Raw genomic sequence first — 25,906 nt, forward strand, 5'->3', positions numbered from 1 at the left:
CTTTTTTTAGCACAATTATTATATTTTCCATCCCAGGCTGGGGATGGTGCCTGCTTATCAGTGTCACTATTGCCCCAAGAGGGAGAGATGCCCCACGTGGCACGAGCAGCAGGGCTGGAGGTGCCTTGGAAAGCAAAGGGGCCTGGGCAGCTTTGCTGGGCAGCAGTGGCACGTGCTGGGATGTGCCCGTGTGTGTGGGAGCCCCTCAGCCCAGGAGATGCTCAGCTGCCTGTCAGAGCAGGTTTTCCCTTGGTGACAGTGCTGGGAGGGAGTGTGAGCATGTCTGAGGGGTCACTGGTGCTCCCTGCTGCTCCCCAGGGTGGGCCAGAATAAGGCAGGCCGGGTTTCTTCTGGGGAAAAATTCTAGAAGGCTCAAATGGTGTAAGAAATTACCTGAAACAGAGCTGAGACACAGAGAAGCATGACAAATATAATAGGAGCTTTCTGGCAGTGGCAGCCTGGGGTGTTTTATGGTGGCAGGTCAGTGTCACAAGATGGGCAAGGGCAAGGGGGTCCTCTCCCAGCTCTTGTTTACCTTTTCCCTTTTGGGAAGGCATTGTTTTTATATTTGACATCCAAACACTTTTCTCTCAGCTGCTAAATGAAGCTCTGAGTGTTCTGCTCCTCTTTTTGAAGGGGTCATGGAGGGAGCTGAAATGTGAGCCCGGATGCAAAGGTGCAGATTCAGCCTCAGAATCACAGACTGCACTGAAGGAGCCACAGCTCTTCCCACTTCTGGAGGGATAATTAATCCCCTGAGGTGGCTGCAGTTTTGAGGAACCAGTTTGCAAGCCAGGGACTATAAAGCATTAAGGACCAGCTACTAGAGGGTGCAGAAAGGGAGGAATATTTAACTTAAACCAGAATTTTAAGCTTGGGGCCAGAGTGGCTATGCTTGTGAGAATGGAATGGAGTAGGATCTATTTTTTTAAATAAGTGCCACCTCACCTCTGCCTGTGCCAGCCTCCCCCACGCCCTGCCCAGTAACAGGCTCTTTACCACGATGCAACAGGGGAAAAAAAAAAAGAATAAAAAGAGAACAGGGAAATTCTTGAGATTCTTTCCAATGGAAAAAATGTCTCCACTTATCACTCAGTGTCAACAGCAGCAGACACCTGTGCTTAAGTACCCAACGACAGGGACAAGCCAAAGGGTAACCCAAAGCCTCTGCTCCTGCATCCCCCAGGAGCACAGAGGCAGGACAATGGATGTGGACACCTCCATCAGCCCGGTGGGGGTGTGGCCAGGGACTGCAAAGCTGTGAGGAGGCAAATCCTGAGGTGGCAAAGCTGGCAGCATCCGAGGCCAGGAAATGCCTGCAGCCCCGGAGCCAGGCGTTATCACAGGTCCCTAATTAGACTGTCACCTCCTCACCCCTCCCTGCAGCTCTTGCTCCATCCCCTGGCACGCTGCTCTGCCAGTGACAGAGTTATTGGCTCTCCTGGTGCCACAGCAGGGCACACCTGAGCCCTGTGCTGCCCATTTCCACCTGCTGGGAATGCCAGGCCCTTCAGGTACTGCTGCTTTTGGGACATCTTGGTCAGCCCATCAAAGCTCCTGCTCTCCCCACTGCCTCATCCATCAGTCGCTCGGATTACCAGCGCGCAGACTTTCCCCCAGTCCCTTCCTACCTTTCTTCAAGTTCTTGTCCAGGGAAAATATCACAGTTTTGGGGATGAGGACCTCCAAACATTACAGCAGCCTCGAGTTTTTGGGTCCTATGCAATGCCAAGCTGTTGGTAGGAAGGCACTACAACCTGACAGTCTGGTCAGGGGAGCACCTGCTTCCCATCCCTCAGTCCTCACCCATTTCCTGCCTGATGTTGAGCAAGCTGATGATTTTCTACATTCATTTCTTAATTAATGCTAACACTTCAGCTTGATTCCTACCTGGAAAGAATAGAAATAATGATAATAACATTAATAATTATATTAATACCACTAATAATGAAGACCATTCATAGAATGTGCAGCAACATCCTGCATGTGAAGACACAGAGATGGTCAATTATTAGTTAATGTATAATCATAGAATGGTTTGGGTCAGAAAAGACCCTTAAAGGTCATCTGTCCAACCCCCTGCAATGAACCTCCACCACCAGACATCACTGCACATGTCTCCATTATGTTTCTATCCTTATTCCTGTGGCTGCTGCATTCCTCCTGGCTTGGTCAGTGATGATGCTATTGAGATGTTTTCTAAACAGAGACAATTATCTCACACAGGCAATGGGATTTAATTTATCCTGCTAGGAAGATACATCTAGGTTAAGGCCCATGCATCCACCAGAATGGAAATTTGGCTCACACCTGCCTCCAGGACCTGATACATCCTGGCTGATGCTTTTTAGCTGAAGTGCTTGGATTTGGTGTGTGATTGCTCTCAGCACCTCTTACAGCAATGCAGATGTGTCAGGGGGATGCCTAAACCTGACCTTTCCCAGTGCAGGTTTAACTGTTTAATCCCTTTTTTTTTTTTTTCTTTTTTTTGCTAATAGAGATCAGAAACAGTGAGAGTTTACTAGCATTGCTCTATCAATTGGAAAAGTGACTTTTTCTCCTGTTATCCAGCATTTTCCCCCAAATCCAACCACCAAGCAGCATCCGCTAAGCACTGCATAATTCAGCATCATTTGGTGCCTGCAATTCCACAATTACTCTTCAAGGCTCATTTGCTTCAAGGTCTTCAGGCTGTAAAGTTATGGGAGTGTGGTTAGTTGATTTTCAGGAATGTCTGCTCTCTGGCAGGGGCTGGAGAAAGAAAGAACCGAAAAGAGATGCATGCAAATTCAATGACATAGCAGGAACTTGAGAGAGGCATTTCAACACAGCAATATCCACAGGCAAAGGAATTGTAATTGTGCAGGGGAAATACGGCCTTGCCAGCTCCGACGATTTTATCAGGAGTCTGGTAATTTCCAGAGTGTCCTTAAAAGCCCAGCTGCTGGAGTAATCTCATTGTTAGGGAGTCTGAGCTTCCTTTTAAACTGAAAAAGAGCATTTCCAGTCTTTTTTCTTTTTTTTCCCCCCTCAGAGAAAATCTTCAGAAAGTAAAGTAAGCTGAAGGTTCAGACATGGAAGGAAAAGAGAGCTCAGGTCATATCAAAACTAAGCAGAACATTAATGCAAAGATCCATGATCAAAGCCATGCTTATTCAGAGGGGTTTTTTGGTTTTGGAAAAACTCAGTGCCAAAACAAAACCTGCCACCATTTTTATCTGAACATCTGATTTAAAATCTCCTGTGCTTGGCTGTCCCAGCCTTCTGTCCTTGCTTGGAAAAGCCTTTGGTGGCTCCAGGCTGGGGCAGCAGGAGATGTCAATGCTTTGCCCTTGCTCTTTTTCTTTCTCCTCTCCTCATTTTCAGCTGTGACCTGCAGTTCTCCAGCTCTTGGGGCCCTGGGAGTGTTTGTAGGGCAGCTGGGCCCCTAATGGGATGAGTCCTGAGGAGTGCAGGCTCCAGGAGCAGTTAAAGTCTCCTCGAGGACATGGTGCAGAGGGAAGGGAAGGAGAAAGGCAGCTGAGCAGAGGAGTTTGCCTTGACCAGAGCCATCCCCTTCCTTTCCAGGGAGGGCTGTTATACAGACCTGAGGTGGGATAGGCTCCCAAACAGAAGGCAAAAAGATATTTTTATTTTTTAAACAATGCACCTTTCCTCAGAAAATGGCTTTTGTTGGGGGCTGTGAGCTTTTACAGCACCTTTCAGTAGCACCACAAGTCTGTCCCCTGCTTCCTCAGAGCAGTCACTTGAGCAGGGCTGGAGATACGTACAGTCAGAGATGGGAAAACTTAATGATTCTAGAAGCTTCACTTTGTAGTGGATCAACATCCAGAGGTTTCAGCCCTTATTTTGAGTGTGTTTGGACTTAACTGGGCCTCCTGGCTCCTGAAGGCAAAAAATGAGCTCTGTCCCATTGTGTGTTGTGGTTCCAGCAGGCCCCTGGCAGTGCAGGCACAGTGCCAATTGGCAATTCCAGCCCTCTGGAACAGCCCTCTGGCTACCCAGACACCTCCCAGGCTGGTGGCTCCAATCCTCCCCCAGCTCCCAGGGAGCTGCTGGCTCTCACGGAGGAGGTGCATGGACTCTCCATAGCTTTGCTCTTGGTCCAACACTCAAATCCTGAACTTCCAGAATGGGTTTTGGGATTTCTGTGTGAGTTCTGCAGGACATTTCTGGAGGTGCAGCCACTGTGCTGTGATGAAGTGTTCCATGTGGAAAGCAGGGGGAGCAGCCTGAGCCCTTTCCTGCAGTGCCCTGATGCCAGCAGTGTGTGGGAAGGACTCCTGCACACCCAGGGCAGCCCTGAGCTCTGATCCCCTTTGCTCTCCACATTCCCATGAAGTCCCTCTCTCTGTCTCACTGCCTGTGCTGTTCTGCCAAAGGTTTGGGTTCATAACGCTGCCAAAATGCCTTGCTGAAACCTAAGAGTGAAAATATTTCTGTTTCTGAAAGGCCCCACATTGCTGCTGACAAGGAGTGAACTCTTTCTTTTCTTAGACAAAACCCTAAATGTCTGTTCTGGCTCTAGCAGACATCAACTTCAGCCTAAGGAAAACAGCAACAAATCAGGAAAGCCAAGTTTCCTGCAGAAAGCCCAGTGTTTGGCTGGCCAGTAACTGAGTGCTAATTCCAGGAATAAAACAGCTGCTATCCTTGCACACAGGCAGTTGTCTTGGAATTTAAAGAGGAAATAAAATGGGGAAGGAAAACAACAACAACAAATTCTTTAAACATCATAAATAAAACCATGCCAAAAGTATAGAGCAGCAGAAGTTCTCATTCAGTGAATTGCTTGATAGGTGAGCAAATGCTGCTGGTGAAACTCTGGGTCCACTGAAGCTGACTGTCAGAATTGGAGGCTGGCTCTTTCCCACAGACCAGGCTGTGCACGTGTACATCATTTTGCCTAAAATCAGATTGCAAAATTTGCCTTTTACACTCTATTTTCATGCTGTTCATGGGAAATGCTGAGTCCCAATCCATGGAAAAACAGAGACTGAGATGCAGCCTGCATCAAGCCAATGTGGTCCTACAAAACTACAGATTCAGGGAGGCTTCGAAAACCAAAGAAAAAGAAGTGACCAAACAATTGCCACTGCTGATTGAGTTGAAACAGAGAGTTTCACTCAGGTGGGAACTTGCACAATCCCCATCACTTTATCATCCTGGTGCTTCATCCTCTATTGCATTCATTCTTGTGCAGTCTCCCCTTGCACAGGTGAAGCAAATAATCAGAGGGATTTGCTGAAGTCTCTTAACCTGTCTCACCTATAAAAGGCCTTTGTCTTCAGCTGTGGCTTGCTATTGATGTAGGATCTTTTTCTGCTGCACCTCTCTTTTGTCTCTGCCCCTTCCTCCTGTCAAGGCTGAAATGGTTTCCCTGTGTTCAGTGGAGGGGCTGTGCAACACTGAAGAGCAACATCCTGAGGTAAGCCCCAAAATAGCTTTTTATTCATGCTGTGCTGCTTCTTACTGTGGGCTCCTGTGTGCCCAGGAGCTATTTCTAGTTTCCATTTGCCTCATCTGCTTTACCCTCCTGTCTTGTACTCCCCTTTACTCCCCAAATTCCTTCTGTGAGGCTCTCATTTTCTTCTCTCTCCTGATTCTGTTTTGCTGTCCATCACCCCTGCAGTGTGTGCCTGGGTAGGGAGGGCTGATGGGGTTTGCTGCCTCCTCCTGGGGCCTTGCTGGTGTCCCCTCCCTTTGTAGGAGGCTCCTCTCCCTGCCCATGCAGCAGGCACTGGGCCTCTCTGTGGCATGGCATTGCTCTGTGTGCATCAGAAAACAGAGTGGCTCTGGAGGTGGAATGGCTTTGGAGCAGCTGAGCAGCTGACATCACTCAAAAGCCTTTAAAGCTCCTGCCATTGGTCTACAAAGACTTTGGAGGGTGTTTATAGATGCAATCTCATAGATTGCCAGAGGGGAAAAATATTCCCCTGTCCTTTTTGCCTATCAGAAGACACCTGGGGAGGGGAAAGCTGTGCTCCCAGCATCTGAGTGCCCTCTCTGTGCTGCTGTGTGGCAGGAGGTGGGAAAGCAGTGACATCACTGAGCTGTTTGCTCTGTCTCCCTGCACAGTGCCAGGGCTGGAGCAGCTTGCTGAGGTGCTTTGCTCTCTCCCTGCAGCCTCCTGCCTTCATGGGAACAATGGGATGATGTGACTGGAGCCTTATAAAAAATACTGACTTGCCTTTGAGGCTGTCTCACCAAGCAGGAGCACAGAGAGGCCCAGAACAGAAATTCAGTCCTTGCCCTGCTCCTGGGCAGAGGCTGCTCCCAGGGAATGCTGCCTGCCACATCCCCCTCACACTCTTCCTCGTGTGGCCCAGCTGCTCTGCCCCACCCTGTGTCCCCCAGGCCCTGTGCTTTGACTGGCTCATGTCACCAGGAGTTGTCCCCCACCTGGAACTGGCAGCCAGGGGGATTTTGGGATGTGCCTTGCCCTGGCACTGCTGGGCCTGGCAAGTGATGCTTCCTACAAGGATGGAGATTGTCAGGAGAGTGGCAGGAGCCTTGGGAAGGTGAATGAGGAGGTGACCCTGGCTTTGAGGTCAGATCACAGGGGAGGCTGTGCTGTGCCTGCTCCTGTTACCCCAGCTCTGAGGTTGCTTGTTGCCAGGATTGCCAATATCCCCTTGACCTGTTAATAACTTACCCTCTCCAAACTCCTTTTCCCTTTTGCACCAACCAGTGGGTGTTGGCAGGTGAACTTGCAGCTGCCACTGGGGTTTTGTTGCCTCTCTAACACCTTTATTGGGGCATCTGTTGAAATCAATAGACCATCAGGAAATACCTGTAAGGGTGTTGATCCAAGTGGGGATGCACGCCAGGTGGAGAGTTTGGATGTGTCAGCCAGGCTGCAGGACCTCTACTAAAGCAAAACTTTCACGCCTGCTTGCTTTAAACTGCCCTGAGCATCCTGAGTAATCCCCTTGCTCCCTCTGCTCCTCCTTCGTCCTCAGTGTGTTTCCAGCTCCTGAGAGTGGGCATGCAGCATTTCAATGAGGCTCCAGTCACTGAGACCTGCTGCTCCCTCTCCTGCAGCCCAGGAGTCGTGTGGCAGTGCTGGGTTCTGGGTGGCAGAACATTAATTTGTGGTGCACAGACAGCACTGTGTGGGTCAGTGGTGCTGGGCAGGCACAGGACTGGGGTGGGGCAGCAGGGCGTTGGGTGGTGTTAGCACAGCCACAGCCTTCCCAGGAAAATCCTGCTGTCCCCCAGGCTTTGACTGGCTTCCTGTAGGGATGAGGATCATGGAGCTGTGCCTGAGACTGAGCTCTCTGCAGTAATGCCATCTCCCAGGCTTTGTGCTGGAATAAACATCTTTATGCTGGAAGTGAGGTACCTGCAGCACTGGCCTCTGCTATAAAGGCAGGAAAATCTGTTGTGCCCAGAGATAAATCTTTGGTGCTGACTTTACTAGTAAGTGTTTGGGCTGGGAAGAGTCTCAGTAGAGGTGCTTAGAAAAGCCAATTGCAGAAGGCGTGTTCCAGTATGTGTGGATGAATTTCCCCTCTGGGTGAAGAGGGATGCAATGATGCCTTCCTGGAGGATATATAGGTTGACTTCCTAGCTCAGGAACCCATCAAACCTCAAAGTTTTCCTGGAGACTGATGCACATCCAGGCTCTGAGTGTGTGAATGGACTCTGGAGTTGTCATCATGTCCTTACCTGACAGCATGGCACATCATGCCTCTGCCCAAACAGAGTCTCTCCATCAATGTCTGAATTGTTCCAGGCTTTGCCAGGCTGGGAGAAGAGTTCAGAGAGCTGGGGACAGGCAAAGCTGTTCCTCCCTTTGTGCTGGTGACATGTTTCGCACATTTTTAGCTGGTATTTCCTGGGGTTTGTCCTGAGCAGCTAAATGTAAGTAAAAATGGGGAATTTCACATGGAGGAAGAAAGTAGCTTTGGTAAGCCCCAGCCTGATATTTTGGGTGCTTCTAGGCAGCCCTTTGGAGACCTGGTTCTTCTTCCACTGACAATGGGGACATCCTGACCTGAGTTGGTTACAGCAGACTCATTTCCATCGCCATTCTTTAACCTTGCCATCCTCCAAAAAGTGCAGTAATGATGATAATGTGCTGCTTTCATCTGCAAATCATGCTGGTATCTATTGGTGGGAACACCTAAAGGATGCTGCTGTGCTGCTGGTGGGGAAAGGATGTCAGGCCACTCCTCAGATTCTCTGTTCTGTTTTTGGGCCCCTCACCCCAAGAAAAACATTGAGATGCTGGAGTGTGCCCAGGTAAGAAGCAATAGGACAGGAGGAAATCATCTCAGGTTGCAGCAGAGGGGGTTTAGATTGGATATTAGGGAAAACTTCACCAAAAGGGTGGTCAAGCTCTGCACAGGCTGCCCAGAAAAGAGGTCAGTCACCAGCCCTGGAGGCATTTGTAAGATATGTAGATGTGGCACTTAGGACTTGGCAGTGCTGGGTTAAGGGCTGGGCTGGATCATTTGAAAGCCCTTTCTAACCTAAATGATTTTATGATTTTTTGATTTTCTGCCTTGGCACTCAGGACTTGCCAGGCTTCCCTTGCATGTGTAGGTAGTCAGGAGGGGCACCAAGCTTGCAAAGTTTCGAGACAGGAAGATTTTCTGACATTTCTAATAACTACCTCTGATCATTATTTTAACTGGGGGAGAAGGAGCTGGACTTGTACCTTGCGTGAGACTGAAGGTGTCTCTGGGTTTTAGCAAGTGATTTGTACAATAGTGACCCTCTGGGAGTTAGGCTGAGATAAAAGAACACATCACTGCATCTTCCTGTGGCTGTGTCTGAAGTTTCCAAGTTACAACACTCCTTATTCATGCCTCAGTGCTACTGATAATTCATGTTTCCAGCTTCTATCATGCACAAGGTCAAACATGACATCTTGTGAAATGCCGAGTGTCTTCTTCTCTGTGCCTCCAGGTGATAAGCTAGGGGCAGATATGCTGAGAAGGAAATAAATAAATAAAACATTTGAAGATTAGGAAATGTGTTTTCACACTCTGTTTGCAAGCTGAGAGTGAAGGAGAAAGAGAGCAGGGACTGAGCTTCTGTGTGGCAGCTGGGAAGTGCATGGCTCAGGAGGCTGGGTAATGGGCTATGAAAGTCCTTCACCTCTGGGCTCACAGTGCTCATCCAGGCCAGCAGTGGGGGAATATTGTTGCTCTGGCAGAGCTTCTCAGCAGTTTCTGTCAAATTAAAGGACTTGATTCCTCTCTGAGAAGCCCTATTCCTGCTGCAGCAAATGCTTAGGGGACCAAGAGCTGTTTTTGGCAAGACTCTGTTGTTTCCGTGTTGGAAATGACCAGGCTGCCATTAGACCAGCTGATGCAGGTGTGCACCTGTGACTTGGGCACACAAATCTTCTCATCTGCTTGGTGCCAGGTGAGAAAATGTCTGTGCTCAACTCAAAAGAACTGAAGAGATGAGCTAGATATCAAAAAGCATGAAGTGAATGAGAGTGCATTCCTATGGTCAGATCAACCCTTGGTGGTGGCAGCTGGGAGCCTGGAGAACCATCCAGGATTACAACCAGCTCCCTGACGGAAAAGGGTGGCTTCACATATAGATACAGACCATTACACGCTTGTTATCAACACCATATCCAAATGTGGCTGTGTCAGACCCTGGAGAAATGAGCATTCAAGACTGGAGAATTTCTGGCTGAATGACCAATTCAGGAAGGGAGAGGTTTAAAAAGCATTTGCTGTTCAGGAGAGGGCAAGGGAGGTGGCATATGCTTTTGGTGACTTTGCAGGCATCAGCAGTGACAAAGTGTAAACTTCCCAAGTTGGGCTGCGCTCGGCTGGAGGTGGAGGAAATGCAAAAAGATTGGTGCAAGTTGTGACTGCCTCAGCAGCTCAGGGCAAGGAGTGAAATAATTGGCTTGACCTCGGGATAGGTGTCAGACAGGCCATGCTTGAGCACTGCCTTGTTTCAAGAGACATCAGAAAAAAAAATGTTCAAAACAACCACTGATGGAAAATCTACAGGAGGGAGCTTTGGAACCCTCTGAGGATGGGAGAGCAGTGAACTGTGTGCTGCACTGGTGAGACCTGTCTGAACAGAGCTTTTGCAGGAAGACTGATGAAAACTTTTGGGAAAAAGGTTCAGGAAGAACAGGGAATATCCCTGCATTTCCTGTGCAGGTCTTGAGAGGCTGCAATGCTTTACCCATCCTATGTGTTTTAGGCACCTTGACAAGGAACTTTTAGCATTGCCTCAAAACCCAGTGCAGGCAGCAGCTGGATCTCTCTCTGGGGTTGGGAGGGCTGTGAGCTGATGTCATGGGCTGAAATCCTTCTGTCAGTGATCAGAGGGAGAGTTGGGGCCCTTAGGTTTGCCTTAACATCTGATGCCAGCTCCCCAGAGCTGCCTGGGGCTTTCTGAGCATCGCATTATTGCAGTGACCTTTCTTGCATTGCTTTGGGCTCTGTGTCTGCACAGCCCACCCCTGTCTGCATTGAAAATAGGATTACTTCTTGCTTTCTACCTCAAGAGGCAGATTGAAATCCATAGAGCAGGATTTAAGCCGTTAAGGCATTCCTATTAGTTAGTCTCCTGGAAGTAGAAAAGGCAGAGAGGTAAGATGCAAAGCCCCTTATCTCTGGGGTGGGCTGTGCCAGAGTGGTTGGGGGCTTTTCTGCTTGTTCTTTTTCTGGGGTAAGTATGCTCACTAATGTCCTGTGGGGGAGAGCAGGGTTTAGCAAACAAAGCCCTGTGAAAAGGGAGAGCCAGAAATAGAAAGGCTGTGAATATAGAATCCCCAGGCAGTGTCTTCCTCTGCCTGGAAGAAGCTTTCCTTGTTACAAAAGCCACCCACTGACTGGATCTCTGATGGCCCCAAGCAGTCAGGGGAAAACAAGGCCCTCAAGAGGGGCAATTTCTGTGTTGTGTTTTTTTTTTTTTTTTTTTGAGTCACAGTAAAGACTTATCCATAAAAGAAGCAGCAGGAGGGAAGGTGGAAAGGGAGGAGGAAGAGAGAAACAAAGGGAAGTTGTAGCCAGACCTTTCACTGTCTGAAAACAGTCCAGGTGTTAACCCTTTAACAATGTTTTGAGCATCCTCAAGTCCTGAAAATCTGCAAATTAATCCACAAGTTTGTGCAAAGGTGAGCACTTTTCACAGGCCAAATTTGGACTGTGTTTTGCTGGAGAAATGCTCTGCTTGTGGTTGATTCAGTGGTAAAGAGAAGTGTTGGGACCAAGGAGAAAGTTCTTGGGGCTGGAGTTCAAAAGGCAGTAAATCATTGGAAAGGAAACCTGGGGAGATCTGGCAGTGTAAAGGTAATATCTCACATTAAGTCTGTGGACCTGAAGTGCTGTCTGGAGAGTGTGACAAGCATTAAAGGGTTAAAAAGGATCACAAGGCAGAGAGGGACTTCTGGCCTTTACAAAGTGCTGCTCCTGTACTTAAGTGGTTTCCACAGAAGACATTCTGTAACATTCTTCTGTTAATCTGCTTGCATCTTGGGGATTTTTAAGGAAATGTTTTGTATTTGGAGGGAGTAATGGAAATTCACAGAAAACATGAGGAAGCTCAAAGTGATTTCCAGGAAATTTGCTATTAGCAAGTTCTGATTTTGCAGGTTGCAGTAGTGACACACAGCATGATGGTGCTTTGTAAAATCCCAGTGACATCTCTGTTAATACACTTCTGATAAATTACATTTTAAAAGGATTATTCTGTGTCTTTAAAGGGTTCCAACCATGCTTTTTGTGTCTGTGGCTTCAGAGGGACTGCCCCACAGCAGCTGCAATAACCTCTATTCCCAGGAGAAGGGTTTTCAGGGATCCACCTTGGAACTGCAAGCTCCAAACACAACTCTCCTCCTTCCACTGTCCCCTTCCCAGCTCTTGTGGCCCTGCTGTGTCTGACACAGAAGCTGTGCTGGTGTCTTTTTGTGTACACCTCCAGTGGGGAATAGTGCATGTGAGAAGGAGCAGGTGTGGGGCAAACCAACCAAGCAGAAAGAAATCCTGCAGAAAGCTCCAAGGAAAGCTCCAAGGAAATGTTCCTTGTGGGCCAGTGAAGACTCCATAGGTCCGATCCACTGATGTTACATTTCTAGTTGGTGATTTCCAACAAAAAGTCACTGGGTAATCTAAGACCTGAAATAAGGGACATGTGAATGGCATGGGAACACAGTCCTGTCTTTTGGGGTGCCACGCATGTTGCTAACCTGAATTACTGATTATGATTACCCAAAATCATATCAGAAATGTGTATGGCAGCCAAATACAGTCAGAGCTTCTCAGGGTGATGAGGCTGCTGAGGAAGGGTTAAGTAGAAACAATGGGATAAACTGGGCGAGGGGAAATGTAGGCTGAATACCAGGAAAACATTTCTTCACACTAAGGTCACTTGGGCTGGGAGAGAGGGAAGTGGCAGCTCAGCCAGCTGCCTTCTGCGGGCTGGGGGTGCTGGGGGAAGAGGGATGGGGCTCTGCCTGGCAGTGTTTTCTGCCTCTGAGAGCTCATGAGAGGCTGGAAAGGGGAAATGTCCTAATGCCTCTGTGCCCCCTGAGGGCTTTTACTCCGGAGCAGCAGCAGGGATGGGCTCTGAAATAAGTGAGAAGGAAAACCAGGGATTAAGGAAGGAAAAAGGAGTGGCCTGAAAAGAATTCATTGGAAACCTTTACCTGAGTAGGCAACAATCACTGCCCAGAAACATCTGCAAAGAAAAGTGTGAAAGGGACGCCTTTGGCCACGAACCAGGCTGGTCAGGGATCCCTGATTGCAGCCTGGGGTGAGGCTCAGCCTTGGCACTGCAGTGCTGCTGTTGGGCTGCAACAATTCCCTGCACCCCTGCCCTGGTCAGGTCAGCACATCTGGAGAAAATCCTGCCTCTGCAGCTGGGTTTTCTGCCCAGCTGGAAGTAAAATGTGTTGCTGTAAATGGTAACTGGATAGGCTGCAGTGTGGATGTGCAAAGGCAAACCTGTGTGCAGGTATGAAGGAGTCTGTCTGTGAGGAGAATGTAGATTTAGATATAAAATACAAAGGATAAATGGGGAATCATGGACGAATTAATTTTTTTTTTCATTTAGCTTTTGGGAATATTCAGCCCTCTGTGCTGAAGACAGTTTAAGCTGATTTTCCTTTTGTTCCTAAAGATTATGAAGGACATTTTTGGATCAAGGTTTTTATTGCCTTTTGAGGGTTGTCTGAGTGGAGATGGACTTTGTGTGTCAAAGCTTGACTCCACCTTCTGAAAGGTTGCTGTCACAGCACAGAGCAGAGATGGGACATTGAAATAATTCTGCAATAATTCACCTGCCACTCAGCCAACCCAGCTGTGTCCCTAGTGTAAGTGGCACCCTGGTTACTAGAAATCCTCTTTCATTCTTCTTAATTCTTAGTTGCTAATTCAGATGTCATCTGAAGCTGCAACAGAAGAAAATACAAAGACTACCATTTACTACCTAAAGAAATTACTTGGGAGAACTTGTCAAGGTGTATTTGTACTCCTTGAGGCCACTGAACTATTACCATTACCAGGAGAACTGCAACCAGGAAACTTCAGAAAACCATCCAATCATTTCAGTCCTTCTCTGAAGTCCTCAGAAGAGGAGGCCAGATGGGAAAGGAGTTTATCATGGAATCTGAAGATATTGGCATCTGGTTTCTTTCTGGGCTGGGGACAAAAGGTCTGAGTTAGTCTTTGCAGGCTACTTTGCTGCATGAAATTGTGTAGCGAAGATGTGGTCTCATCCCATTCTGTGGTCTAACTGGCCTCCTTGAATTCAGCTTGCTGGAAACCTTTCCCCTGCCTGAAAGTCCACTCTGCATCCCTTGTTTTTCTTCTCCACATTGCAGTAATTCTGCTTGGGTGAGATGGAACTTGGTTTGCTTCTAGCAGCAGAGGAAATCCAGCAAACACCATTGAAAATGGGCTGAAATTTGCTTGTTCTGTCAGGCTGAGTGGGTGGCTGTGAGACACTCGGCTGCCTGGAGCTGCTTCAGATGAGTAAACAGGGTAGGAAGTCCCTACCCAAAAAGAACTCAGAGCAGAGATCCAAACTGGGCTTGTAAAATGAATGAGTACAGAAAATCTGGTTTGATACTGCACAAAGTTTAAAGCTTTGGCTTCACCCTTGTGGAAAATCTTTGGAGGGAGAGGGAACCCTAGGAAAGAGATATGAACCAAATACCCAAGAGGATAGGAAATTCCATGCCCCACAAGACCAGCTAACTGTTGGAAACCATCTCCAGTGCCCTGTCAGCAGGAGAAAGCAGCCCACTGCAGCAGGGTTACTAGAGACCTTGAGATTTGCAGAGGAAGGACACCATTTTATTTTGTTTCTCTTTCCCTTTTAAATCAAAGCTAAGTTTTTCCATCCTCCTCAAACCACCAGACTGAAGTTCCAGTCTAGCTTGCACCCACAAAACCACCCTGACTTCAGTGTGTGAGCTGAATCCAGCCTTTGGCCCGAACCCCCACAGAAGCTGAGACCCCTCAGTTCTGGGTTTGGCCAGACCATGTGGATGCACACTCAGTGCAGCCCTGGAAACTGGGGGAGGAGTTTTTTGTTTGATTTCTGATATTTCCTTTCCCACCAAGCTGGTGCGTGGAGAGCTTGGTGCCTGCAGCAGAGTGAGCTCGGGCACTCGTTTCCAGAGTCAGCTCTGGCTGGAAGCAGCCCTGTGTTTCCTGCATGGTGTGCTGAAGGAGCCCTGCTGAAAGCCTCCTGTGGCTCTGACAACAAGGATTAGCCAGAGGAGCCAGGTGGCAGTGGCCTCTCTGGAACATCTTCTGCCAGCATGAAGAGCAAAAAGGATTGTGCTCTGTGATAGTTCTTCTGCTTCCCAGTGTAGTGGGTGATGATGAGCAAGGAAAGCTGAGTTCAGGCAAAGGATTGTATTCAGGCATCTGGAGAAGAGGTTTTGGGAATCAGTTGCTAACTGATAAAGCTGAGACTTGTTTGGCCTGATTTTTTTCAGAGGTGTGTAGCACATGTGGCCCCTGTGTGACTGCACTTGTAGCAGGGGCATTTGCCACTTAAGGTGTGTTGGGCTGGGAGCCTGGACACACAAGAACCCACCCTGAAAACCCTCCCATGCTAGCTCAAAGCATAAAGCTAGAGAAGGGAGGAAAACCAACTATTTTCAATCCTGTTCTCTGTTTTGGATTTTTTGGCCTTTGAAGGAGTCTGTGAAGCCCTGAGAGCAAGGGATGCAGGGCCTTTGGGTGGGCAGTACTCAACATTATTCTCTGTGCTGCCATAACACAGCACAGAGTCTGTGGGTGAGTGGATCAAGGAAACACAGAGCTCTTGCACTGCAAAAAGGATGAGCTGGCAGGTTTTGATCAAGTACTGGCTTTGACTGGGACATGTGGTTGGACTGAAGTGTCCCCTCTGCCACATATAACCACTTAATTTCTGGCCCTTCTTAGTGCAGGAACAGAACTCTGAGTTCAACAGGATGGAAATTCAGCTGAATAGTTTAAAAGTTACTACTTATTTCGTGATTGCTTGCAGAAGTGGCATCACTTGCTGGACCTGAGATCTATACAAGCTTGTGTCTCTGGTGCTGGCAGTGAGAGGTTGGGGACAAGGACAGTCACTTTTTTTAACCCCCTAACATGCTTGCTATTGTTTTGGCAACCCCAGCATTTGAGTAATTGTTCCTTCTGTCCTGTGCTGCCTCTCTCTTTGCTGCTGGAGAGATGATTTGATATGCAGCAAGGCCAGCACAGCATTTCAAGCCTCCTTGCCTCTGCCTGCCTTCCTCCCAGTTGGTGAGCAGAGTTATCACCCTCTCTCAGACTTCAGATAGGGTGCTTTCAGAACAAGCCCTGAGTACCTGGGAATATTTAAAGCAGCACAAACACGAGGGTTGGGTTTTTTTAGCTCTGCATTGACATTCCTGTGTTATCAAGCCCCAGAGCTTGTTGCTTTCGTAGGAAGGAGAGCTATGAATGGTCCAGGAATGTGATGTTCCACTCAACCCTATCTCTTATCAGCACACATAAGGCTGCTGTGTCTTCTGGAGAGCTTTTCCATTGCTGTTAGCAGCTCGTTTCTTCTCCTAAACTTGCTTCTCACTTTATATATATCCTGCCTGTTCTCCTCCAAAATACCCATCCATCTAAACGGCAGCCACCTCATTTCCTTTGAAATCCCTTCAGCCCTGCCTGCTCCTGCGAGCCCCAGGCAGGCTATTCCAGCTTGCTCTGGGGGCACTTAAGGAATGTCCCTCCCCACATATTGATTGTGGAAAGAGCCTTCTCTGAGGCAGTGGCAGAGTTGTGCTGCAGAGGAGCTGATGGGCAGGGGGTCTGGAGCAGGGAGCAGTTCCCTGCAGCCAAAAACCAGTCCTGGGTGCACTCCCTCAGCACGGTGGTGGGTGAAGCTGTATCTGCAATGAGCAGGTATCAATATTTAGGTGGAAGGCTGTAGGGGAGGATGTCTTTCCAAGCCTTGCTGAGGGTGCTGCAAGGGCCAGACTTTGCCTTGAGCATCAGTTGCAGCTCAGGTACCGCAGTGGGCTCTACATGGACCTGTGGTGGTGCTTGGAGAACCTGACCCCAGAGGGAGTCTTTTAGAGAGACTCATAAAGACAACCAGGCCATAAAAAAAAAAAAAAAAAAGAGAGATAAAAATAAAATAAAAAAAGCCCTTTGGTATTTGTTTAAGAGATAAGATAAGCTGACAGAAATGCAGAAGACAATTGTTTACACACACGCACAGACACATACACCAGGAAGAAAATTCCTTTCCAAAAATAGCTACTGACTTCTTATTTATAGACTTTTTTTTCCTCCCCTTTCTTCTGACATGAAGCAGAACATTTACATAAGGGGCAAAGAGATCTGATGATGAATAACTGTTTCTTGAGCAGACCAAAGTCCTCATTAGACCTGCCAGCAGGGACAGATGTCTGGGCCTAGGGATAGCACCAGAATTAGCAAGTATCATTTAACTGTCTGAAGTCTTCAACTAGCAATAGACAATCTGCTAGAAGTTCAGTGGGATTTTTTTCAAAGCATCAAAATTATGGCAGGTCTGATTTATTCAGTTTTAAAAGTTTCATGGGGCAGAATAAAAGGGTTAGTTTGTGTCTGACCTACACCTGATTCATTGTGGCTTCTGCTCCCAGGCCCTTGGCCACCTCCTGACCAGCAAGAAAAGTATGGTGGAACTCCTTGTTGAGCCTGGAGTGCTGGACTCTGCTTTAGGAGATGATGAAAGCAGAGGAGGAGGCAGGCTACAAAGGAGAAGCTTTGCACTTTGCAGTACACGTAAAACAAGATGCCACCATGGGGCAGAGGCTGACGGGAGCAGGGGTGCACAGAAACGCGTTCCTTAGCTTTGTGTGAGGGTATTTTTAGTCTCGCAGAGTACAGACCCAAACTTTGGACAAAAATAGCCATCCACTTACATAACATCCTTGCTTACAAGCCTCCCCCCCTGGGAGGCTCCTGGAGCAGGGGCTGTCAGTCACAGCGTGGCCGTGACTCAGCGCGGATGCGCATCCCGGCACCGCGATGTGCAGCGCTACACTGGGACAGCACATGGAAAGCAACTTCCCAGCTCCATGGTCCCAAGGATGAGGCAGGGCATTGATCAGGGCAGAGAAATGTAGATGGGGCAGTTCTTCCCCTTCTTTCCTATTTGCCCGTGGCAAATGGGCAGCATGAAGAAAGGACGCAGGAAGGGTTTCCATTCTATGGGTTCCTGGTTTTGCTTTGTTAAGGTTTCCTGAACTGGAGGCAGCCCAGATACTGAGCCCTTGCTCTCCATTGCCTTGCAGTGTGAGTTGTTGGTCCTGTTGTATTGCACTAAATAGTTAATTTAGTTGTTATTTTGCACTGGGTGATTAGAGTTTTTGCACTGAATGGTCCTTATATTGCACTGAATAGTTGATGTTATATCACATGGTTTGTTCTTCCCCCCATCACATGGTCTTTCCCTCACTCACCCCAGTACCCCCCTGGTGGTCTCTTGCTGGGTTACCTCTCCCCTTGCCACTCCTCACTGGTATCCCATCGGCTGTGGACCTCTTCCTCCACCCCTCACTCCCCTGGGTACAGAAGTCCCCTGCCCTGCCACCGGGGAATGCTCTCTTTTGCCATGTGTCTGTCCATCTGATGTGTCTCTTGGAATAAAGATCTTTTGCTCTGGTCTGTGTAAGACTGTGTGGGCCAGGGTCTATAGCTAGCCAGAGTGGACCCCAACAGCCCACCAAGACACGGTCTTACAGGTCTGACATTGCCCAGTTTCAGTGTCACTGTGTCCCTGCCACTGCTGTGGCTGACTTCTCAGAAGTGAGATTCCAGCTCAGAAGCTCTGGAGCTGAAGAGGTTTGGAGTCACAGTTCACTCTTTGACCCTCTCCTTAGGACAGAGGCATACTCATGCTCAGGGGAAAGTTGCCCGGTCACATCCTGGGCTCCAGCTATTCCAGTGATAAACAGGGGAGTGTGGTGTCAAGGGTGCTCATTCTTTCCATTTGCACTTTGAACATGCGTGGTTAGAGATTAGTAATGTGTCATCCTTTCTTCATCCTGTTTTCCCTTGGCAGCCATGCTGTAAGTGGATGAGCCCGGGCAAGTAGGTGATACTGGTTTGTTTGCCAAAAGCAACATTACGTGGTGATAGCACTCGTTGGCTCTGAGGGACCAGTTCTGCTGAACGTGCTTGTTTTCCTGAGGCACCAAGGTGGAATGGGTTTCGGGTAAAAATAACTGACCTCCCCGTGCTGAGCCTGAGCATTTTTTCCTAGGAAGCCATTTTTAACCACAGATGGTGACCAGATGCAGTGGTTATCCAGGAGATCAAAGCTGGAAGCCCACCATGGGGAGGAGCTGAATTCTTTCCTTTTGCTATCAGACCTTCTCAAGTGGAATATCCTCCTGGTTATCCGCTGGTGTGAAGGGAAATGTTTGGGGGGAATATGCGGGAACGTTGGGTCAATGGGAGACGTGCAGTGGTGGGTGTACGTGTGCATGCTTGGGAACAAACACTGACTGCTGATGGATTCTGAGAAAGCCAGGGCTGTCCACCGTGTCCCAGAATAGCTCATGTAAACAGGTGGCCTTACACTGCATCCATGCTCTGTGATGGAGATGTGCAACCCTGAAACGTAATTTGTTACACAATTTATCAAAATAGCCATCCTTCCTTACTGGGAAGGGACAAGGAAAAATGAGAGATGAGCTTGATTTATTGGGATAAATAGTAAGTTGTTTTCTAATGCCTTGCAGTGATTTCATTGGGAGCCTTGTGCAACGTCAGAATACATTGGTGCATTTATAGAAATGTTATTTTTATCTTAGCTATGTGGAGGGGTGGTGCTAAAATATCCATATTATTACTGGCCATGAAAAAGACAGCTCCTTGTCTTTTCAACCCTTGTCTTTATAGCATCAGCTTTGGGTGCTGCTGTAGGCCAGTCCCTCTGTCACTCTAGCAGAGGCACATACATCACATGCAGGATGCAGAGAGGGTCTCTGGGTGGGTGTGTTGGGGGAAAGCACGGTCTGGCAGCTTGGGCAGCACACAGATCTGCTTTCTGCACTACTTTTCTTGATGACATCACCAGGTGTTCTGCTTGCCCACAGGCTCAGTGCTGACACTGAAATGTGGGGGGCCCTTCCCTGTGTCTCAGGATCCACTGCAGCTTTGGAGGTGCTGGCAGGAGCTCCTTATCTCTCCTAGAGCAGGGCTGAGCCGTGATTTATGCAGGGACCATCACGTGCTTCCCATTTGCCTTGGCCTCAGCCTGACATATCTCACTTTGGCAGATTCTACCTCCAGCTAATTTTTTTATTCTTTTATTTAGAGATATTCAGACTATTCCAAAAATAAAGGGAGTGAAAATGCAATGGTTTTCCCCAGTTAAAAAAATCTGAGTAGCTTTTTCTAGAGTAGCTCTAATACTCATACTGCTAGGAATTATGAAATATGCTGGGACTTGGTCTGTTTGCCAGCCTCTGGGTTATGCTGAGTCAAACCTTAGAGGGCAGGAAAGTAGTTTGCATATGCTCATATGGGTTTTACAGAGAAATCCCCAGAAGATTTTATATGCTTTAAGCAAGTCCAAGCCAGGGACTGAGTAAGACTTTGGCAGCTGGCAAGTCTGTGTCCAAATACCTGAATTGGAGGCAAGAAGAATGTCTTCCTGTGCTGTTAGTGCTCATCCTGTTAATATACAGACAAAGATCAAACAAACCCCCTGAGAATAAGAATAGAAGTGTCTTCAGAGCTGAGCCTGGGTATGGCCCAATAAAAAGGCACATGAAGGAGCATAAAACAAAATCCAGAATTCCCATTCAGTGAGTGATCGTGATCCAGAACAGGATCTGAATGTGGCAGGGGGAAATGGTCTGCAGTCATGCATTTGGTGGTTCTGCAGTGCTACCTGCACAGAGAGTTAAGGAGTTAAAACCCCCAGAGACCTCCGTGCATGTTTTGCTGTCCCCTCAGTAGTCTGTGTTGGACCTGCATGGAGATCCTGATTTCTTCAAGTCCCACTGCAGTGGCCTAAATCCATCCTGCAAGCTCCCTTGATACCTCATTGTTGGAGGAAACAAACCCTAAAGCCTTTGAAAGCCCCTGCTGAGCACTGATTTATTTTCTCCTGGTAGCTTTTGCCTAACTCTGGCTTTTTCTGCATAGTTTACTGTTTCATGGCCTGGCATCAGTCCAGGGTTCAGGAGGGCTTGGTTATTGATTTTTACAGGACCAAGATGTTGCTGTAGGTGTTTCACATCACTGCTGTAGCTGTACAACCTGACATCTCTGCCTAGACAGGCTGTGGGAATTAAGGGAAGCATTTGCCCCAGAGGCTTTTCTCCACCCATCTGGCACTCATTGTGTCTGTGAGACTTTCTGTCCCTGCACAATAGTCTTTCCTAGGATGTTCAAAGTATTAACAGGGCAGGTTTTCATGCAAAAGCAGGTTACAGGCAGATCTGATCCCTAGCACTGCTCTACAAATAGGAGAAATGTAATTCTCTTACCCTTGTTGAGTAGTACCTTGAGTACTCAGGGGGGAGGTACCACCAAAAATGGCACATGATGCATGACCAGCATCTCCTTTACATAAAGCCCCACGAACCAAAATGAGCCTTTTTCAGCAGAGGAAAGGCAGAGAGACGCGTGTTGAGTCTTGTTTGTACCCACAATACCACGTACATGTTCCTAACTTTTTATAGAAACACTCTTGTTTCTCTGGCTGTGCGTTGAGTTGGGTTCTTTCCATCTGTGGGGATTTATCCCGCGAGTTGGTCCAACCAGCTCCCAAAGCTGGATGATCATGAGAGGCTGTATAGTGAAAATAACTCATGAGAACTGAAAAAGAAAAACGCTCAGGACATCTAGGCTATTAATAAAAGCGAGTGTTGCAGATCCTGGTGTAAGTTTGCTGCATCAAGGACACAGAATTTGCCACCCAAACTATTTTGGCTCTTTCAGCCAACAGAGCACTTGAGCTCCTGTTGAATTGGTGATATTTTGGTGTCTGTTCTGTGCAGGAGGAGTTGGTGCAAACCTGCACTGGAGGCACAGGTACAACACAGTTGCACTGGAACGCTATGGAGCATCCCGTGGTGCCTCTCACGTGGAGGCAGAGGGCTCGCAGTGATTTTGGCATGGCTAGACCTGCAGGTGGCTTTGGAGAACCTCAGCCTACAGCATGGCTGTGTTTCTTCCCCTCTAACCCATGAACATGCACACTGCTTTATTCCAGAGCCAGGAGCTTCCTACTGCTTCATAAAGCACTTGCAGCATCAATTTCCAGTCCTTGCACTATGGGAGCAATAACTAACCGAGCTGTAATGTTTTCCATTGCATATTGAACTCTGTATGCAGGCCTGCCCTTGCCAGAGCTTGGATTTGCAATTCCACAGCCTGGGAAATGCATGCACAGAGTACATCTCTAGTGAAGGATCCCAGTCAAAGTGATGCCTTCTCCGCCACGATTTTAAAGATCAGCGCACAAACAAATTGCTGCACTTCCGACGGAGCGCGTCCGTAAATATGGGAAGAGCTGGCTTTGCTGTGATCCACATCTTCCAGGCAGATCTCAGCCCCCACCTTCCGCTTCCCTCCGTGTTGTGCCGATGCCAGATCAGCAAATGTTCAGAGAAACAGGATAGGGCACAGCTGTAAACCAGCGATGGCATCTTGCGCGTTGGGCTGTTGTTGTTTTTTTTTTAGCGTGAAAGGCTGGAGTAGTGCAACACTGAAATTGCACTGCCTAAGATAATAAATGGATCAGACAAATATAGCTGGGCATATGCTGAGTGTGGGTATGGGTTTTTAATTTCCCTTCTTCAAACCAAGATCTATAATAAGATGTTTCCTGGCTTGTGTGTGAGTGTTTTTAATAGCTTCTTTTTTTTTTTATTCTTGCTGGATATTTCTGGACATGGCTGTACTAGCCAAGCCCTGCACAGCAGCTACAGTGAAAATTGTTTTACATCTCTGAGCTGAGAGTACAGTAGGTGCCATAAACTATTCTTCAAGTCTGCTCTGTCAACGGGTGAGCACATTAGCAGCCTTTCTTTGCAAACTGAAGCAGCATCAGATGACAGAGGAAAGAGGCTTTGTTTGCAGGAGAAATGCACAATTCTCAGCTGGCTCCTTGTTGGTGCAAGGGGGGGTGGGCTTTTATTTTATCTGCCTCTGAAGTCACAACAGGTAATGGATTTGCTCCTTGGTCTTCTCCTTTGTCAATCCCAAATCCAGTCCTGTCTGGACCCCAACTCTTCTCTGAGGGCCAGCAAATCCCACAGCCATGCAGCAAGCAGGAGATGCTGCAGGATTAGGGAGCAGAGGAGCTGGTAAGCAGGAAGCTTCCCACAGAATCATGCACACACACACACCAGCAGCAGCTATGCCATGGATTTGCATGGAACCACACTTTTCATAAGCTTTGCTGAGCCCATACTGTTCCCATCATCTCTTAAGCTGAGCTGATTCAGTTTTATATTCCGCATCCCTGTCCCACACTACAAAACCAGGATGCTTAGAGCGTCACCCTGGGCAGCAGCATTTCTCCATCACTGCAAGAGCTGGTACATCCCCTGTGGATAAAGCAGGGCTTTGGGGCTGGAGTGAGTCATACATGGTGACCACTCCTTGAGCTGGACTTTAAAGCACCTGCCAGTGGAGGCAGTTTGTTAGAAGGCCTATGAAATAAATGGGTGTACTTGCTTAAAAGCCCCTCGTCAGGTGTGTCATCTGAATGACAAAACTCAGCTTTCACTCAAACAAAATGATCCCATATCTGGCTTTAGCAGCTTTGACCTAGGTGGCTCAGGAACTGGAAGGAGTATCCAAGGTGTATGTTCTTATTTTAACCAACAGAATTTATTTTTAAAGTTAGCATCGTGGCTGGAAGAGGCCTGAACTGCAGCCATCTGCAGACTGAAGCCAGCTCCCAGGTCTCAGGGAGGACATTTCTAAACCTCCTGCATAATACTTGAACTTTATTTTGACATGAATCAGCATTGTAGTGACGTTATGGGAAAGGAGAACATTGGACTAAGGAAGTGTGTTCCACAAGAAAAGATCAAACTGACTCGACCTACCGAGACTGAGGGAAGGACATTTCTCCAGGACACAAGCCAGCTGAGAGAGGGGGACCTTTCTGCTAAGACACTTGCATCCCACCTCTGTGGAATCAAGTATAGGGACATTCCTGATGGGAAAGGGAGACAACGGAGCAGTGGAGCATTAGCTCCTGCTCTAGGACTTCAGTGGGGAAATTCTTTACTTCTATATCTCTTTTCCTCATCTCAGGATGGCTAGGCTTTCGACTGGGCCCGATCAAAAGAGTTTAATGTAGGGTGTGAAAGTTTGAGTATAGCATACCGATTTAATTGTGCAGGTGGAGGATGGCAATTAGTGGGAGTGAGCTGGGAAGTGTGTAAAATAGGAGGTTATCTTATCACCATCATTCTGCCTTATGTGTGCTAACAGATCAAGTAATCAGACCTTATCATTTCAGGGCCATGTCAGTCCCTCTGATAAGCAAATTTATGGCTCCAAGTGGGTGCAGAGTCAAGAGTCAGCAGTGGCTTTAGGAAAAAATGAGTATGAAAGTGGCTTCTCCTGTGGGTGGAAAAGGACACCACCCTGATGAGTTCTGGCCATCTTCTGCACATTCCTCCAGGGTCTCTGCAGCAATTAACTGTGGGCAGGGGAGGAAAATAGGACCCAAACATTTCCATAGGAATGCAATTCACTCCAGTGTCTTAAATGCCAGCTCCCACCATGATTTTTTCACTTCATCCCTGGTGTGATCCCAGCTCTGACGAGTTGAGCCTTAACAGATCCTCTTTTTGGGGTGCACATGTAGATCAGTATGCCTGGAATCAACTGTACAAAGGGGGTCTGTCCCTGCCTTCCCCCATGTCCAGCCAGGCCATGCTCAGCTGCTGGGATAAGGAGTGCTGGGAGCAACTGCAGGGGCAGCTGCGCTGCTGAGGAGCTCACCCCTCACACCCCTTCTGCTCCCACTGGGAAGGGGCTATCCCACTGCTGTTCCCACCACGGCTGTGCTGCCATCCCTCAGGCTCAGCTCCCACTCATGCAGGCCTGGCTGGAAGTGCCCAGGGCTGGGGAAAGTGGGGAAAGTGCTGCTGCTGCTGTTGCTGCTGCAAAGGTGGCTCAGCAGTGGATGCTGAACAGGTTCTGCCTGTAGGGAAAGGGCTTTCTGTAAAGCTGGCTGATGTGTATGGTGTTTTACTGAGGGTTCTGCCCTGCTCGCCCTGCACTGCAGCTGCAGCTACAACAGAGGCAGACCTCACATTATCCTGTAATATATTGAGAGTTAGCCCCCATTCCTTGGACCTCTTAGGTACCAGGGCTTGTGTTTCACCTTTGTGCTTGTGTTTCACCTTTATGCTGAAACATCCCAGGCCAGCTGTCAGGAGCATATTCTGTCTGCACCCAGCTCATTTATCACAACCTCAGCATTGTATCCATCCTCACTTATTATCCTAGATATACCAGGTGGGATGGTCAGGGTGTCTCATGGCAGGAGGGAATCCTGGGCTTCAGGTGCATCCTCATCCAGCAGCTGGAGGCCCATGGCCATGGCAGAGCCTGTGCTAGGCATGCCAGCATCCTCTGCCTTCAGCAAGAGCACACACCTCACTGCCCCAGCAGGCATCCTACAAACGGGCTCTGCTCCCAAATGTAGCTGTGGTGTTTGTGCTCCTTCCCTCCCACAGCACTCGCTTCCCAGGCATTGCCAACACATCCATGCACCCAAGCAAACCAAGGCCCAGGGGGCTGTGAGGGTATCCCAGGTTCCACAGTGACTCACAGGTGTCTGCGTGTCTGTGCAGACTGCCTAGCCCGTCCCTTCCTATGGAAGCGGTGCAAACCAGGAGTTAGGATTGCATGACGCTTGCGAAACAGCGCAGAGACACCTCTGGTTTGGGAGGAGGGTGCTGAGGAAATTCTTGTTGAAATCAACCCACAGCTAGCTGCTTCCCTCCTGTGCTGGCTTGTGCCGAGTGATTGCTTCCCATTCTCCTCAGATCCAGATTTGCAGATGGGCATGGACACCTCCTCCCTGCCCGAGGTGAAATGCAAGGAGAGCATTGTGTCTGGGACAGCCTGCACACAGCAATGGGCTTGGTGATTGCTCCTGCTGCTGCCACGACCATTGTGTCTGGGACAACCTGCACACATCTCATCTCACACAAACAGCAATGGGCTTGGTGATTGCTCCTGCTGCTGCCACGACCACTGTGTCTGGGACAACTTGCACACATCACATCTCACACAAACAGCAATGGGCTTGGTGATTCCTCCTGCTGCTGCCAGGCACCATCCCTCCTTGGCATGTCAATCAAGCCTTTCCCCAGGGAACATTCCACTTTCCCAGGAGGTTGTGGAGCTTTGGTCGCACGCCACAGCAGTGGGATGGAGCACATAACCATCCCTAAGCC

The sequence above is a fragment of the Melozone crissalis genome, unplaced genomic scaffold, assembly GCF_028551555.1.
Source record: "Melozone crissalis strain CALT ecotype California unplaced genomic scaffold, PUWL_Pcris_2 ptg000081l_1, whole genome shotgun sequence".
Taxonomy (NCBI): Eukaryota; Metazoa; Chordata; class Aves; order Passeriformes; family Passerellidae; genus Melozone; species Melozone crissalis.